General features: G+C 38.2%; 1 long non-coding RNA gene across 2 annotated transcripts in view; it reads left to right on the top strand.

Annotated features, from left to right (window-relative positions):
* Positions 1 to 855: 855 nt before the first annotated feature.
* Positions 856 to 16,201, top strand: part of LOC113899207 — a 47,648-nt gene continuing 32,302 nt past the window's right edge. For both annotated transcript variants that reach the window (XR_003512867.1, XR_003512868.1), the window contains exon 1: positions 856 to 3,018. This is a non-coding gene — a long non-coding RNA (uncharacterized LOC113899207). The remainder of the gene's footprint in view (positions 3,019 to 16,201) is intronic.

Genomic DNA, 16,201 nt, shown 5'->3' on the forward strand with positions numbered 1-16,201 from the left:
TCACAGTCATGGAGAGGGAATTAAGCTCTATCTCCTGAAGGGAGGAGTATCAAAAAATTTGTGGACACGTTTGAAAACCAGCACACCATCTGAAGTTAAAGCCTCAGGGTAATCGTAGGCCGGGGGCTGAAGACTCATAGTTATTTCTTTGATTGAAGAAGTTTTGCAATCCTTGGAGCTCCAGAGACTGAAGGCAGAAGAGGAGAGCATCCAGGAACTATAATACTGTTTCTTAACCTAAGTGCTATTGACTTTCAAAAGAATATTTAGAAACTGTTATTGGAAGCTATCAAAACAGGGATGCTAGAATAAATGATGTTTAAAGTTCCATCCAACTCAATGGCTTGGGTTTGATGATGACAACTCCCTCGTTCCCTATGAAGCTTGAAACACTAGATAATTGACCATGCATTTCAATGTAAATTTGTAGGATCCATGTTGTGAAAATCAGCTACAACTTGTTCAGGGTTAATAAAGCTATGGTTTTTCCATATGGTTTCCACATCATGTATGGATGTGAGAGTTGGACTATAAAGAAAGCTGAGCACTGAAGAATTGATGTTTTTGAACTGTGGTGTTGGAGAAGACTCTTGAGAGTCCCTTGGACTGCAAGGAGATCCAACCAGTCCATCCTAAAAGAAATCAGTCCTGAATATTCATTGGAAGGACTGATGCTGAAACTGAAACTCCAATACTTTGGCCACCTGATGCGAAGAACTGACTCATTGAAAGAGACCCTCATGCTGGGAAAGATTGAAGACAGGAGAAGTAGGGGATGACAGAGGATGAGATGGCTGGATGGCATCACTGACTCGATGGACATGAATTTCAGTAAGCTCCAGGAGTTGGTGATGGACAGGGAAGCCTGGGGTGCTGCAGTCCATGGGGTCCCAAAGAGTCAGACATGACTGAGTGTCTGAACCGAACTGAATAAACTGCTGAAGTGGAGCTAAGAAACTGGAGCACTAGCCAGAGTCAGAGCAGGAGGCCCAACCTGATTAAAGACTGTGCTTTGTTCTCTCTCTAGAGGTAAAAATATTACCCTGTGGACTTTGGGCAGAGATTGCTAACCAAAAACCATGGACTAGATATAACCTGCAGACTTGTTTTGCCTGCAAAATGTGTTTTATAAAATTGTTGATTTAATTTCCACCATTTACAAATTGGAAGATTTCACATGAAAATTCAGGTTTGGGGCTCCCCTTGAAAAATGAGAGCTGAGTAGCAGCCTCCATCTCTGATGAGGCATGGCCCCTCACACATCCAGTCCTCATCCTGCTTATCTTCTCGTACCCTGTCTGCTTTGTTCATTTACCTCCCCTGCCTCACTCTGTTGGCACGTGAGTTTGCAACAGGAATCTTCTAATTTCAGAGATGCTGATGTGCGTATTTACACCCACAAATGGTCAAAGGACCTTCTAAGATCTTTGTTTGATAGTTGTGAAGGCCAGACTGGAAACAGAGGCTTCTTGTTACTGGTCCCCAGACAGAGCTGCTGCAGTTCCCTCTGCATCTCCAGGCCCTTCTCAACTTTTGAGTTACCCTCCCCCATTGACTGAGCGTTCCAGGCTAAAACACCTCGGACTGGGTCAGGTTAGGCTACATATAGGTCTGAAAAATGCATGGTCCTCAAACCAGGGTATGTGTACCTCAGGGCATGTGAAGTCTTTCCCAGGAGTCTATGCTCATAGATAGTTTTAAGGAAACTCATTTCTAGATCCTCTATGCATACTGGACTCCTTCCTGAGATTGTTCTGCTGAGAATGAGCCTATGTTTATAATAGTCCTCTCCACATTATTTTAAAAAAGATATAGGTCTCACGCATACCAATTCTTAATATAAGACATTGTCCTTAATATGACACAAAAACCGTAGATGTGGCAAAGAGGAAGGTTCCTTTAATGATTAATCATAAATCCATTATGCTTTGGGCTTTCCTTTCTTATACACATTCAAAGTGATAGATTAGAAAACAGAAATGAGGTGTTTGGATTCACGGGATTTCAGAATTCAGATAATTGGTAAAATGCAGTGATGGAAATAATGACAATTTTTATTTAATGCTTTCTCCTCCTGATTCTTGTCAAAAAATGCCTCACCCTTAAGGGAGAGTCCTAAGAGGCGGAAGCAAAGAGAAAATCAATAGGAAACACTGAATACCCAAAATGGCTTGTTCATGTGATTTTAAGCACTTTTTCCCCACTGGTCTCCATACTTATCCCTAGGATATTTCTTACCTGGGAAGAAAGTACCTAGAACAGCGACAGCAGTATAAGTTTGCATTGCTGATTATTTTAAATGTAATCAGGATGCCTTTTGAAAATACTCAATTTTTACAAAATAAAAATGAGTAAAATTCAAGGATTAAAAAATTTTCATATGGTCTCTTTCAGACTTGATGTGCATTAGTTAATAAAACTGTCAAAACCTGTGGTATCAAACCATAGCATAAAATACTTGTTTCAATTATAGTCAAGTCAATTCTCATCATATCCTATCTTATAAAATGTTTAATATGTTTTTCATAACATCATCAAAAATATTAGTGTGCTGCTAGACTGATTAGAAGCCTAAAACCCTTCTATTATTTGTGGCGCTTCCCGTTTTTTCACAAGTTCTTATTTATCCTCCAAAGTCAGTCAGCAGCATTCAATAGCCTCATTCAGTTTTACTAGAGACATGTCATGCCTTTCATCATTCTTACTTGACTGAAGAAAGTGTAAGGATAATTTTGTTTTTATAACTTATTTAAACATGGAATAATTAATTATATTAGGTTCATATCATTTTAATTATGATTGGTTTCAGTGGTCAGTTTCACAATGTAGACTTTTAATGCTCATTCATTTTTTATAATAATCCTCAACATAACTATCTGAATTGAAAAATGAATTCAAAGTTTTGTTCTACAGAGAATGTATCTGATTTGACTAATAGGTTTGACAGTGAAGACTGGCTCTGCCAATGATGTTTGTGATGGACAAGTTCTGTTAATGGGCTAAATCTGCAACTCTAAGGTAATGATAATATGGTTAAGGCAAGAAATGTGATAAAAATATTTTATCAAAAAGCATTGTTTTGGCAAAAGTGTAATGAAATTAATATCTATCTATTATTCCTTTCATTTCTGAAGACATGGGATTTTAAAAGGTGGGTTTAGGTGAAAGTATTACAACATAATTAACAATCATTTGATAAATCATTTGATAAATTAGCAAAGATCTTTCTTCCCAGAATTTGATAAATTTGATAAATCATTTGATAAATTAGCAAAGATCTTTCTTCCCAGAAATTGAGAAAGTGAATTAGATTTTAATGATGAGAACAAATCCCTTTGCAAGTCAGGGTGCTTTCCAATTCATTGCTTATTTAAAAAAATGCAGAAGCACCTAATCAAGTTGTCAGGTGAAAGAAGATTAAAAATATGTTTTGATAGTAGATCATCATATGAATTTTGGCATATAACATGGAAGGAGTTCAAAGAGTTATATTACATTACTATCATAAAACATTTTCAGTTCCTACAGTTTATAGCTTAAAAACATACAATAGAAATAGAATTGATGAGAACCTGTGTCTCATTTTAGCATTAATATTCATCTACAGATGCTTGAACTAATTGAAAAAATTTATCATCTTATTAAGGTGTATTTTCATTCTAATTTAAACTTTTGTGTTTAATAATAAATATAATATATTAATATAGTTTTAGTTAGTAGTGAATTGCTAATAACGCTAATTCATACAACCAGCTTGTTTTAATGCTTACAGTTTTATGATCACAGAACATAAAAGTTTTTAAATTTAGATACATTTTTTACTGCAGATAAATGTGATAGGGTAATCAATAAAGTCTTATAAAAGTATTATTAATTACAACTCTTGGAACTGGAATAAAAATTTAAGTTCATGAAAAAAACATCAAATTTCTGCAAGTTAAAAAATTGTTTTTAAAAATGAAATTATGGCTTATCAGTTGCCACGGTGTTTAGACTTGATTGCATACATTCATGAAAGAAATTCAACTTTTATGTTAGAAGTGTTTCAAATTATAACCTTTGAAAGTATTTAAACTTAGGATGAAAAACTTTACTGTTAGCTTAGAAATTGCATGATGGAAATACTCTATTAAGATTCTCTTTTCCAAATTTTTAATGTTAATTTTTTTGCATTTTGGCCACCCTGCACAGCATGTGGGATGGTTCCCTGACCAGGGATTGAACTCAGGCCTCCCCAGCGAAAGCACCAGTTCCTAACAAGTAGGCCACCAGGGAACTCCCAAGAGTCTCTCTTTTTTTAGAACAAAAATATTTTAATATCTCTGAACTAGATAACCACCTCTATCCTGGGCTTTGAGGAACTCACTTTTGGCCAGAAGTACTTCTCCCCCAGCCACAATGCCTGAATTCTCCCTTTATTCTGCACGGAGAAGCTTTGACGTTTGCTGGCCATGAACTTAGTGCGCTTCAGGGAACAAGGCTCCCAGGGAACATGGGGAAAGGAAAGAAAAACGGAGACTACCTGGTTCCCCAAGCCCCTGACTGCAAAGGGAAATAGGAGGAAGGTCTCAGGGATGGGTCTACCTGGGCTGCAAATTCATTAAGTCGGTAATTATTCTTAGAGCCTTTACTTCTTTCATTTGATTTTCAAGGGCAAATCTCTTTAGTGATAATCCTTTTCTTCCAGAGTCTTTTAAACACTCTGGTATATCTCTGTCCAGCCGCAACAGTGGTCACAGGAGAGGGGGACCCGGATCGGTGAGAAGTGGGATTGTACAGCAGGCTTCTAACCCTCGAGTCCTTGGGACCCCAGCAGCCCTGGAGAAAAGCCCTTAGAACATTAGAGTAGAAAATAGGGTCTTTTTTTCTTTTATCATGAATGTGTCCATTAGGCTTACCTCTGAGCATAGCTACATAGAGGCAATACACAATTAATCTATTCCCTCTCACAGCACACAGTGCCATTAATAGACAGCTTAGCTATTTCACTGAGAGACCCATGTGGCTATGTGAAAGCCTCATGGAATAGAGCATTTTAAGAATGCATTAATTTGTGATTCCTTCAAGTTGGGCAGCTTTAATTACTAGTTGGAACCTTTTTGAGCCCAACACTTTTACTTTCCACCCACCCTTTGGTCCTAGCTGAGTTCTCAGCACTACAGAAACTAAGTGGGCTCTTTGCTTCCACACAACAGCCTTTCATGTCCTGTTCCTCTGCCTTTCACTCTTCCAGGCAGAACTGCCTCCATTCCTTTAGCCAGTTTCCTCGGGATCTGTTTTCTGGAGCTTTCACCACCCCTATTGCCCGCTTAGAAGAACCCTTGTTTGTGGCTGATCCTGGTAGCCGCGGTGTGGGAAGGCTCAAGGGCGGAAGCTTCCGTCAGGAAGCACTGTGTGCGTGCTGGCCATCAGGGTGGCCTGTGACGTGGCTCAGCCGAGGCACTGGGGGCCCCACTGCTGGCCCGGTAGCTGCTGCAGGGCCCCATGTGCCCTGCACCCAAGTCTGCTTAGGCTCCTCACCAGTGCCTTTCTCGGGGCCACGAGAAGACAGGAGACAATCACGTCTTTTCTCAGAGGCCGTAGACCTCCTCCCAATCCCTCCTCTCCCTGGGCTGTTTGTGCCTAAGATTCTGGATATCTGGGAGAGGGGAGCAAGCAAGGGTACTTCCTCAGGCCTCTGCGGAAACCACCTCCCCAGCTCACTCCTCCAAATCCCAAAGCCATCTTCCGAAAAACAAGTGTTCCCTGCAGAGCTGAGGGGCACCACTTTCTTGGAGAGAAGGGTAACTGGTATGCTCTAATTTGTCATTAACAGCTAGGATCTGCTTTGTCAGATGTGATAATGAGAGCGCATTTGATGTGCGTTCTTGTGGAGGAGGACTAGCTCCGAGGGACATTTAAAAAGTGTGGTAGCAGCTCCTGGGAAGAGTGTGAAAAATAGCCGCTTGCTCATTGTCTGTGTAGGACTCTTGAGTGACTGTCACTTATATCTCTTCACATGTGGCTCCGCGGCAATGATGCGACGCGAGGTCAGAGTCATTAGCTCGGCTCAGGGACAATTAGTTGCCCACAATGAAATAGCTTGTCTGAGATGGCAGAGCCTCTTCCTTAATCTTTGTATTTCCTACATGCTCATAAGTGGCTGTTGGGAATGTAACACAGTGTTAAATATAGAACCTGCATGCTACTCCTCAATCCTACACCTAGGTGTATAGCCAAAGAACTGAAAATATGTGTACACAGAACAAATGTACATGGCAGCATTATTCATGTTCACCAAAAAGTGGAAATGACTTAAATGTCCATAAGTTGATGACTAGCCAAGCAAAATGTGATATATCCATACAGTTTAGTATTGTACAGCAATAAAAAAGCAATGAAACACTGATACCTCTACAATGTGGATGAACCTTGAACACCTTATACCCAAATCAGTCCCATAAAGTTATATATTATATGATTTTATTTATATTAAATATCCCAAATAGGCAAATGCAGAAAAATAGAAAGTAGATTAGAAGTTGCCAGGGTCGAGGAAGGAGAGAATGGAAAGTGATTGCTAATAAATATGGGTGATTACCATATTCTGGAATTATATAAAGTGTCATGGTTATACAATCTTCTGAATATACTTAAAACTACTAAATTGTACATCTTAAAAGGATGAGTTTTATGATATATTACTTATATCTCAGTTTTACAAAATACGATAGTAAAAAACCAAGCTATCCAAATAGAAAATGACAAAACGCATGAAAAGAATTTCAACATAGAGAATATACAGATGGCAAATAAGATTTGAAGATTATTCAACATCATTAGCCACTAGAGAAATGCAAATGAAAACCACAATGGGATACCACTATACAGCTATCGGAATAACTAAAATAAGAATGGTACCAACACCAAATGCTGGTGGGGGTGAGGAAAAACCTCAGCACTCTTACATTGCTGGAGGGGGAAAAGGTTCAGTCCTTGGGGAAAAGCTTCTCAGTTTCCTAAAAAATTAAACATGCAACTAACGTATGACCCAGCAACTGCACATCTCTTGAGAAATGCAGAGCTCTGTTCATATAAACACACCTAAGCCTGAATGTTTACGGCAGCTTGATTCATCATTCCCTCAAAGTGAAAGCAACCCAGATGCCTTTCAAAGGGCTGGCTAAACAAACTGTGTATACCCATATCATGGAATACTACTCTTGGAATAAAAAGAAATGAATTATTGATAAATGCAACAACCTGGATGAATCTCCAGAGAATTAGGCTGAGTGAAAAAAAGCCAATCCTAAAAACTTACGTACCGTATGATTCTATTTATATAACTTCTTTGAAATGGCAAAAAGTGGACAAATAGATAACAGATAAGGGGCTAAAAAGAGGCCGTGGGAATGATCAAGTGATTAAAAGCATGACATGAAGGATCCTTATAGTGATGGAAACCTTCTGCATTTTAACTGTCTCAACATCAGCATTCTGATCGTGATACTGTGCTACAGTTTTGCAAGATATTATCACTGGGAAAACTGGGTAAAGAGTACATAAAATCCCTCTGCATTAGTTCTTACAACTGCATGTGAGAGTACAATGATCTCAAAATAAAAAGTTTAATTTAAAAAGTATAGGAATAAAGAAGATTGAATGGCTGCAAAATATTCAGTTATGGTGAACTTTCTTATCAATTACCTTATTTTTCACACTCTGAATAATGCTGTGATGAACCTCTTTGCCCCCAAAAATATATATGGTCATGTTTCCTTATTATATTTTGCCAAACTGCTTTCTCAAAAGCTGGTATCAAGTTACACTCTTATCAACAGGGTAGACACAGGTGCCTGTCCTAGGGTATACTCACCAGATTTGCAGTATTTGCCTGGTTTCCTACCAACTCATTTTGTAAGAGTAAAATAGTACTTCATTGCCTCTACCGGCCTTTTTTTCCTATTAGGGAGGATGAACATTTTTAAATGTTTATAAATCATTTGTATTATTTTATGATTAGTCTACTCATCAAGAATCAAGGGATTCCTCTAACTCTTCATGCATGAAGCAATGGGCACAGGAAACATGAGCTGGTTAAAAATTGATTGTAAATTTTTAAAACATGGAGTAAAAGTAACAGATTTGGGTGTTAGGGGAATTCTGAGGTGAAATGTAAATTCCGAGTTAGTGATGGACAGGGAGGCCTGGCGTGCTGCAGTCCATGGGGTCGCAAAGAGTCGGACATGACTGAGCAACTGAACTGATAACCAAGAAATGGGGAGAATGAGCACACATAACCAGGCAAGGTCAGAGATAAGGACCATTCATGATTTAAGCCTGGGAGAAGTCAGAAAGTGATATCTGTACAGATAGAGGCATTACAGCAGGAACTTCCTAAATCAAGGGCTAGTTGTAGTCTTTCTCAGAGGAGAGAAGGGGCCCAGGGGTGGGTAAATATACAAAAATCATGCAAGAATCAAATGGCTTAGAAATACAAATGGCAGAAAGCTAGAGAAGTAGCCCAGGGCACTACTTTAATCCCAGAAACAAGGTCCTATTGTATCTTTTCAAACAAGTAGAGAATGAGGGTTGTTTGAGGGTGTGTGTGACTACAGCTGCAAAGTGGAGAACGGGGGATGTCAGACTGGTGGACGTTTGGTTCACCTGAGAGAAACATGAAAGCAGGAAATCACACTGCTTGTAACAGGAATAAGGGTGCAGCAAAAGAACACTGCACCATTTTTCTTAAAAAGGAGAGTTAGACATGAAGAAAAAGTGATTTCTCCAGACCAACCTTCTCGGTCTGTAAAACTGCAAGGCTAGAGAACCCTTCTGTGACCACCCGTGGATAATCACATCTCAATTACACTTACAAGAAAAGAAAAGGGGCCCATATTACAGAATCTGTGTGCTGGAGAGAAGGACAGAGACCTCTGTATATCTAATCTTCCACCCTCAGCAGGAATCTCCTCTGAAACCTTAGATAAACCTCTGATAAGTCCACAGACAGTTTCATCTTGAATACTGACCTTGACAGGAATTTATTTCAGCAAAAGATAGCTTCATCTATTTTTGTAATACTATAATTGCCAGAAAATTCTTTTTCTGAATTGATTATTTTCTTATTTCTCATTCTTACCCGTAAACTCTAGTTCTCTCTCTGTAATTACACAGAACAATGACAATCATAGTTTATATTTAATATATATATGTTTATATTTAATGAGTGCTGCCTGTTTGACACTGTGTATATTATATGCATTATTGCCTTTAGTTCCCACAGCAACCTTAAAAATAGGTAGTTTTTTTTTTTTTTTTTCAATTATTCCTGCCTTATAGATGAAGAAATGGAAGGCAGAGAGATTTTGTAAAATTCCCAAGTTGGTGAATGGGGACAGCCAATATTTGAGCCCAGGCTTTTTTTTAGTTTCTGCTAAGCTGCCTCACGGGTCTGAGCCCATGCCTTCATAAGAGCCCTGCCAGTGTTGGAAGCCAGCTCCTCCATAAGAAGCACAGACTTCTGCCACTAGAATATTGTTGAATCTGCCTCTAGAAACTTTTCCTTGAAAAGTATGGTCAGATGACATAAAAGGATAGATTGTATGAACTGTTTTGTGCTTATTTACTGATAGATGTTTGCTTATTAGACGTCTGATAGACATGTGGAAGAATTTGTTTGGAGACCTGCTTTCATTATGACTTAGTAGTGACTTTGTAGGGAGACAACTAATCTCACCCGTTTCTATTATCTGCTAAAACATCTGCATTATCTACAAAAACAAACTAAAAAGAACCTCAGTGAATGATCAAACAGCTCAGGACAGCCAGCAACAAGTGGTTCTAGAGATAGGTTTACAAGAGTGAGGAGGACACACCAAGGGACCTGACCCGTGTGGAGTGGAGGGAAGTGATGGGCTCCCTCTCTGAACACGGACCTCTCTGCTCAGTCCCAAGACTGCAGCTGCTCTCAGCACACTCAGCGTCCTGAGACCAGTGGAGCTTCAAGGACTCAGCCTCCAGCCCTCATCATTTTCACACTTGCTGCTGGGCCATCCCAACTTTGGACAAGCTGATGTGAGATTTTGGTTCACTCAAGGCTAGCTTGTCTATGTATAAAAGACTATTCAGGTGTTGATTTTGTTTTCAAAGATTGATATTCACTTTATTAAAGTCACTACTTTTTAATAACCTCATTCTTCCTCAGGTTCTAGATTCAGTTTATAAATCCTGTTATTCAAGTTGTGCCTAGCAGTTTTAGCAGTTACTCTAATGGCCTTTGAACAATATTTGATGCATTTAAAACTAGTTAATTAAATACTTTCACATATTTTACATTGCATATATAAATTTAATATATTTTATTTCCATTTAATTTGATTGCCTGATTGGCAGACTTTCCAAGTACTGAGTATTTCATATAAATCTAATAAATTGAGTTTATAAATATCATGAACCATGAGTTAAATGTTGAAATATTGTATTATATAGTTAGTAAGAATTCCACTGCAAACCAGACATCTGAATCGATTACTTCAGACAATTTACATTGAAGTTACAAAGCTGTCAGTCAAAGGTAATTCCCAAACATAAGTATGTAAAATATTGTATTTTAACTTTTCTTGATGCAAAAATATTAGTATTATTGGGTTTTAATTTTCTATGATATTTCTCTACTCAGTTTTCAATTCTGAGACTGTAAGATGCTTACCTTTTAAGGAGGGCAAGTACCATCCTAGTTAACTAATAACCAGAGTGTTTAATCAGGACCTTGATGAGATGCAGTACACCTTTTTAATACTTGATTCCATAACTTTAAGAGTGGTGTGCCATGTATCTACATTTTTGGATTCAAGGCACACACATTATGTCTTTTTCCCTGAGTCTGCTCATAGAAATCTGTTAACTCCCCATTCATGTGCCAAATTGACCACATGATTGATTCTCTGTCTCCCAACGTCTATCTATACATAATCATCTTCCTGCCCAGGCTGAAAGACCTCTGACCAGGCCAGATCCCTGCATTATTTTTCATTGACTTTCTAAAATTACAAATAATAAAATGAATTTTGGAGGTCTCTCCTGTGACTTGAAGTTGTAGGTGATGTGAAAATTTCACTGACAATCTTATTTTAACCTAATCTTAGGTTTTTATCTTGTCAAACTTAGGCTGAAATCATTTGGGATGCTAACTCTGCCATCTTGTCCAGTTTCATGTTATCCTCGAATGTGATCAACTTCTCATTCTTATCTGAGATATTGATGAGAGTGTTGACTGGAATGGAGCATGCATGGAACCTTGGGACATCTCTCTTCAGGTTGCCTTTGGTCTGTCAGTCAGCTTCCTTCAGAGATGTCATCCCTGTCTGCTCATGGGCGTCATCTGGGGCGCTTACCAAAACCTGACCTCCGGAATCCACTCCAGGATCTAAAGGGCCGTGGCACAGGCATCTCAGACCTTTAACAGCTTCCTAGGCTGCTCTTAAGCAACTGTTTCAGCACTAGTCTAAGGATTAGCTTTTGCCACTGCTGCTTCTGTTTCCCTGACTTGATTATGAGGACAGAACTTGGACTTTGTCAAGTGCCTTGCTTAAGTCTGGCCTCACTAGGTCTAAAGCACCCCCATCTACCTGTAGGGTAATCATAGCCGTAAAAGGAAACCGTATCTTGGCGTGACTTTTCCTTATGACACAGACTGGCTTTAAATGTTTGCCTCCTGCTTCATCATGTACTCAGAAAAATCCCCTGAGAAAGACGTTAAATGGACTAGTCTTCAGCATTTACCATAGTCTCCCTTCTAAGCACTTAGGTCCTTCCCTCCCTCTGCATTGCCCCTCCCCCACTGAATCCTCCAGCTCTGTCCTTGGTCTCCGAGGTTAGTTTCTCAATAATTATCTGTGATGAATCACTGACCTTATCGTCAGCTTTCTTTTATCCACGAATATAAATTTTCCAGGTCTGAAAAAACAAGCATAAACAAAATAGGTATATATTTTTAAAAATAAAACCATACCAAAATGAATTCCAGCATCAAGATGTGAAAAATAGGCTCTGGATCAATGACTCTAGTTGTCTTGAATACTTAAAAATAACTTGTCCACTTTTTGTCTGAATTGTACTCTGGCAAAATGATCTTTCTGTATTTAAGGTTGGTAATAACTCTGCTGCTTCTACCATTCTCTTTGTGTTCTTACTTTCTGGTATTCCCAAAAGCCTGACCCTTTCCCCCAGCTGCTACCTACCCCTCTCCACACCCAAGCCCTGCCCTGCCTCTGTCTACACTCACTATCCATTCTTTCTGGTTTAGAATAATACTTATAATAGAAATGCATTTTATCTTATGGAAAACCCTGTCATAGAACATGATCTCCTTTCCAAATCCCCAGTTTGTACGGGCATCTGTCTGAGATGTGTGACTCTAAATCTCCCTGGCTAACCACCTATCTTGAAAATCTCTTCTTCCAACTGGGAAAGATATTTGCTAACATGCCTATGATAACCTCTTCATGGAGGGCTTTTTCTTGGTCCCTTTCCTGGCTACAGTAGAACATCCTCCTGACTCAGGGCTCCATTCTCCCTTCGTCCCCTTTCTTCTCAACCTCCCTCACTTCACTCCAATTTCTGCTTTATCCAAAAGCTCAGATTTCTTTATTTTCTCTGACAAAAGGCTTTAATGGCCCAATCGGTAAGGGACTTGACTCTTACTGATTAAACGTGAGCGCAAATCTTCAACTAAAAAAAACTATCTTTACTTTCCCAATAAGGCAGTTTTCATTCTCAGAAACACAATTACTTGATCCACTCACTGAGATGAACAGGGCACATTTGTGTTCCATCTATTCACATCCTGAATTTTATGTCAGCTCGCCTTTATAGGTGAGTATGCAGATAGGTGGTAAGAAGGTGAGTGGGCATGGTGGGGAGGTGCTGGGTCAGGGGAAGGAGAGGATGTGGGCAGGAGTGGGAGGCTGGGGATTGGAAAGTAGGAGTACAGGTGGTACTCTGCAAGCTTGAGCCTTCCTAGAGCTGGGAAGATACCTGCAGCAGTCCAAACCTCTTAGAATTCTCTTGTCCATTATCCCTTAAAACCCACCACCTGAATTCCTGCCTTCATTCTTTTTTCCTTTGTGTTGGCAAGGAAGCACACTGATTTTCCTTAGTACACTGACTGCTTATAAGAGTTCTTTGATTCCAGAGAGAAGCAGGTGATTCTAAGTAGAAATAAATAGCACCAAGTTTTGTAAATTCGTAACTCTTATTATGACACTAAACAAAGAATTTTGCAAGGTAAATTTTAGCCTCATCATAGCAGAAGACATCGTATGCGGAGAAGATTGCCAATAATGGAAATGAGACTCAGAAAATATAATAGCAGTGTTTTTGAATATTATGGAGTTCAATGGAAATTTTGAATAAACAGATAATTGGATTTATTATTCTGTAATAGAGGAATCATGGTACTAGACAGAGTATAAAGGTGTCATCTTGTGGTTCTCATTTCAGGGTTAACAGCGGCAGTATTGTTGACGAAAGTAAATGGAATTATGTTCATTTAAAAAGCATCTACAAAAAACTGTCAATTAGAAAACCTTTGTTAAGCATTATTGAATGTATTTCCTTGGTCTCCTGTAAGATCTCATTTTTAGCAACTTTAAAGAAGAGAATGAGGTTGGTACTCACCATCTACCACCCACCCACACACACAAGCCACCCAGTTTCAAGACACCTGGAACCACCCATAAGGCCTCATATTAAGTTCAGGGAGGTTTTTTTTTTTTTTAATTTTAGAATTTTTGCATATATTTGCATGTTGACTTTTAAACATATGGAATCATACATACAAAAATAAGTTTGATAGCATCCTGCTGTTTTGGTGGCCAAACTCGATTCAAAGAATTATCACGTGTAAAGAATTCTAAATTGATTAGATCCTGGAGTATAGGAGAAAAGAAATATATAGAGACACGGAGATTTAAGGAAACAAATGGGCTATATGAAAAGAAATTTACACCATGAATGGTCTAATTAACTCTACTTAAAAATATTCCTTTGTTAATATTGCCTGTAAGCTTGTATCCAATTCAATAACAAAAAGGTGGGTTTTTTCCTCACTCCTCAACCTGGGAATTCTGGGAGATTTCCTTAAGCTTATTGTCACACTGCAGAAGCACCCGAAAGAGTCAGATGTAGACAACTGTGGAATCGTGACATCCTAATATCACTGAGAAACATTTTTATGTGACTGCTGGCATTTTGTGGAAAAGAAAGTAAGTGTAAAGCAGTTAGTTTCTAAAACAATAATTATGGGGCAGGATTTCCTTAGCTTTCAGTTTCCTCTGAAAGAAGAATGTCTTATGTTTTGGTCTCTTACCATATGCCCATTATTGACCTCCCTTGTTTCCAGAAGTCACATAATATCTGTTGCTGTATTTTCAGAACAGGTTTCTCTCCTTTCTTCCAATCATCAAAGCAAAACATAACTGTAAAATCAAGTTCAAATGTTCAGAGAGGGTGAAAATGTTCCAAAATCACATAGGCAAGTAATAACCTATCTTCCAGATCCTTCTGTTTGCATATATAACCTATTACACACATATAATTTGTTTGAAAAAGCCAAATTGTTTTATATGTACTGCATAAAACTTGCTTTTTTAAAAAAACTTAACACATTGTGAATGTTTTCCATGCTTGTTTATGCATCTCCCTCTTGTTTTGAATGTCTGCTTAATATTCTGTGTTTTTATATATCATAAATTTATATGATATATCATATTTTTATATATGATATAAAATAATTTTTTATATTATTTCATATCATAATTTACCATATTGATAGACTTTTAAGTTGTTTCCAATTATTCATTACTATAGATATTTCCATAATAATCATACTTAGGTAAACTATCTTTGTGCCTGTATGTGGACATTGCAGTGAAGAAGAGAGGTTAGACTGTTTCAAGAAATGAAATTGTCAGGAGTAATACATATAATAGAATATTACTCAGGCATAAAAAAAAGAATGAAATCTTGCCTTTTGTGACAACATGGATGGGTCTAGAAGGAATTATGCTAAGTGAAATAAGTCAGACAGAGAAAGATAAATACTGTATGATTTCACTCATATGTGGAATATAAACCAACAAGCATATTAAATAGAAACAGACTCACAGATACAGAGAACAAGCTAGTGATTGCCAGACAGGAGGGGGTTGTGGATCGTATATAACAGGTAAAGGGGATTAAAACATACAAACTTCCAGTAATGACGTGGAGGTGGTAATGTACAGCACAGGGACTATAGTCGATAAAGATGGAATAAATTTGTATGGTGATAGTTGTTTACTAAACCTATCATGGTGATCAGATTATAATGTATATAAATGTTGGGTCACTATATTGTACACCTGGAACTAATGTAATATCTTATATTGACAGTACTTCAATACAAAAAGAAAAAGAAAAAAATAATCTTTTGTGACATGTGAAAATAATATGAAATTCAAATACCAGTATCCAAAAACAAAGTTTTACCTGAATTTTAAATAAAAGCTATTACCCTGCCCTAAGGATACAGTCTTAGATGAACCCTGAATTATAGATACTCAAACACAATGTTATAAGGTTATAGAAATGAAAAAGATAGATTCTCTTTTAGGGAAATCTCCAGAACCTGTGAATATGTTACTTGACATGGTATAAAGGACTTTGAAGACATGATTAAAGATCTTGAGATGAGGTTTCCGGGACTATTCATATGAACCCAGGGTAATCATAGAATTCTTATAAGAGGCAGACCAGAGGGACAGTGAGGAGTGGTGTGATGGCAGAAGCAGAGAGAGATTTAAAGATACACGCCTGCTGCCTTTGAAGGTGGAAACAGTGTGGGTGGCTTCCAGAAGCTTGGGAAAGCCAAGGAAACCGCCTCTAGAACTTGCAGAAGGAACACAGACCTGCCAATCGTTTAATGGTAGCCCAGTGAAAGCCATTTCAGACTTCTGCCTCCCAGGATTACAAAGGTATAAATTGGTGTTGTTTTAGTTTGGGGTAAAACTGGAATCAAGATTGCAGGGAGAAATATAAATAACCTCAGATATGCAGATGACACCACCCTTATGGCAGAAAGTGTAGAGGAACTCAAAAGCCTCTTGATGAAACTGAAAGTGGAGAGTGAAAAAGTTGGCTTAAAGCTCAACATTCAGAAAATGAAGGTCATGGCATCCGG

This window comes from Bos indicus x Bos taurus, chromosome 10 (assembly GCF_003369695.1).
Source record: "Bos indicus x Bos taurus breed Angus x Brahman F1 hybrid chromosome 10, Bos_hybrid_MaternalHap_v2.0, whole genome shotgun sequence".
NCBI lineage: Eukaryota > Metazoa > Chordata > Mammalia > Artiodactyla > Bovidae > Bos > Bos indicus x Bos taurus.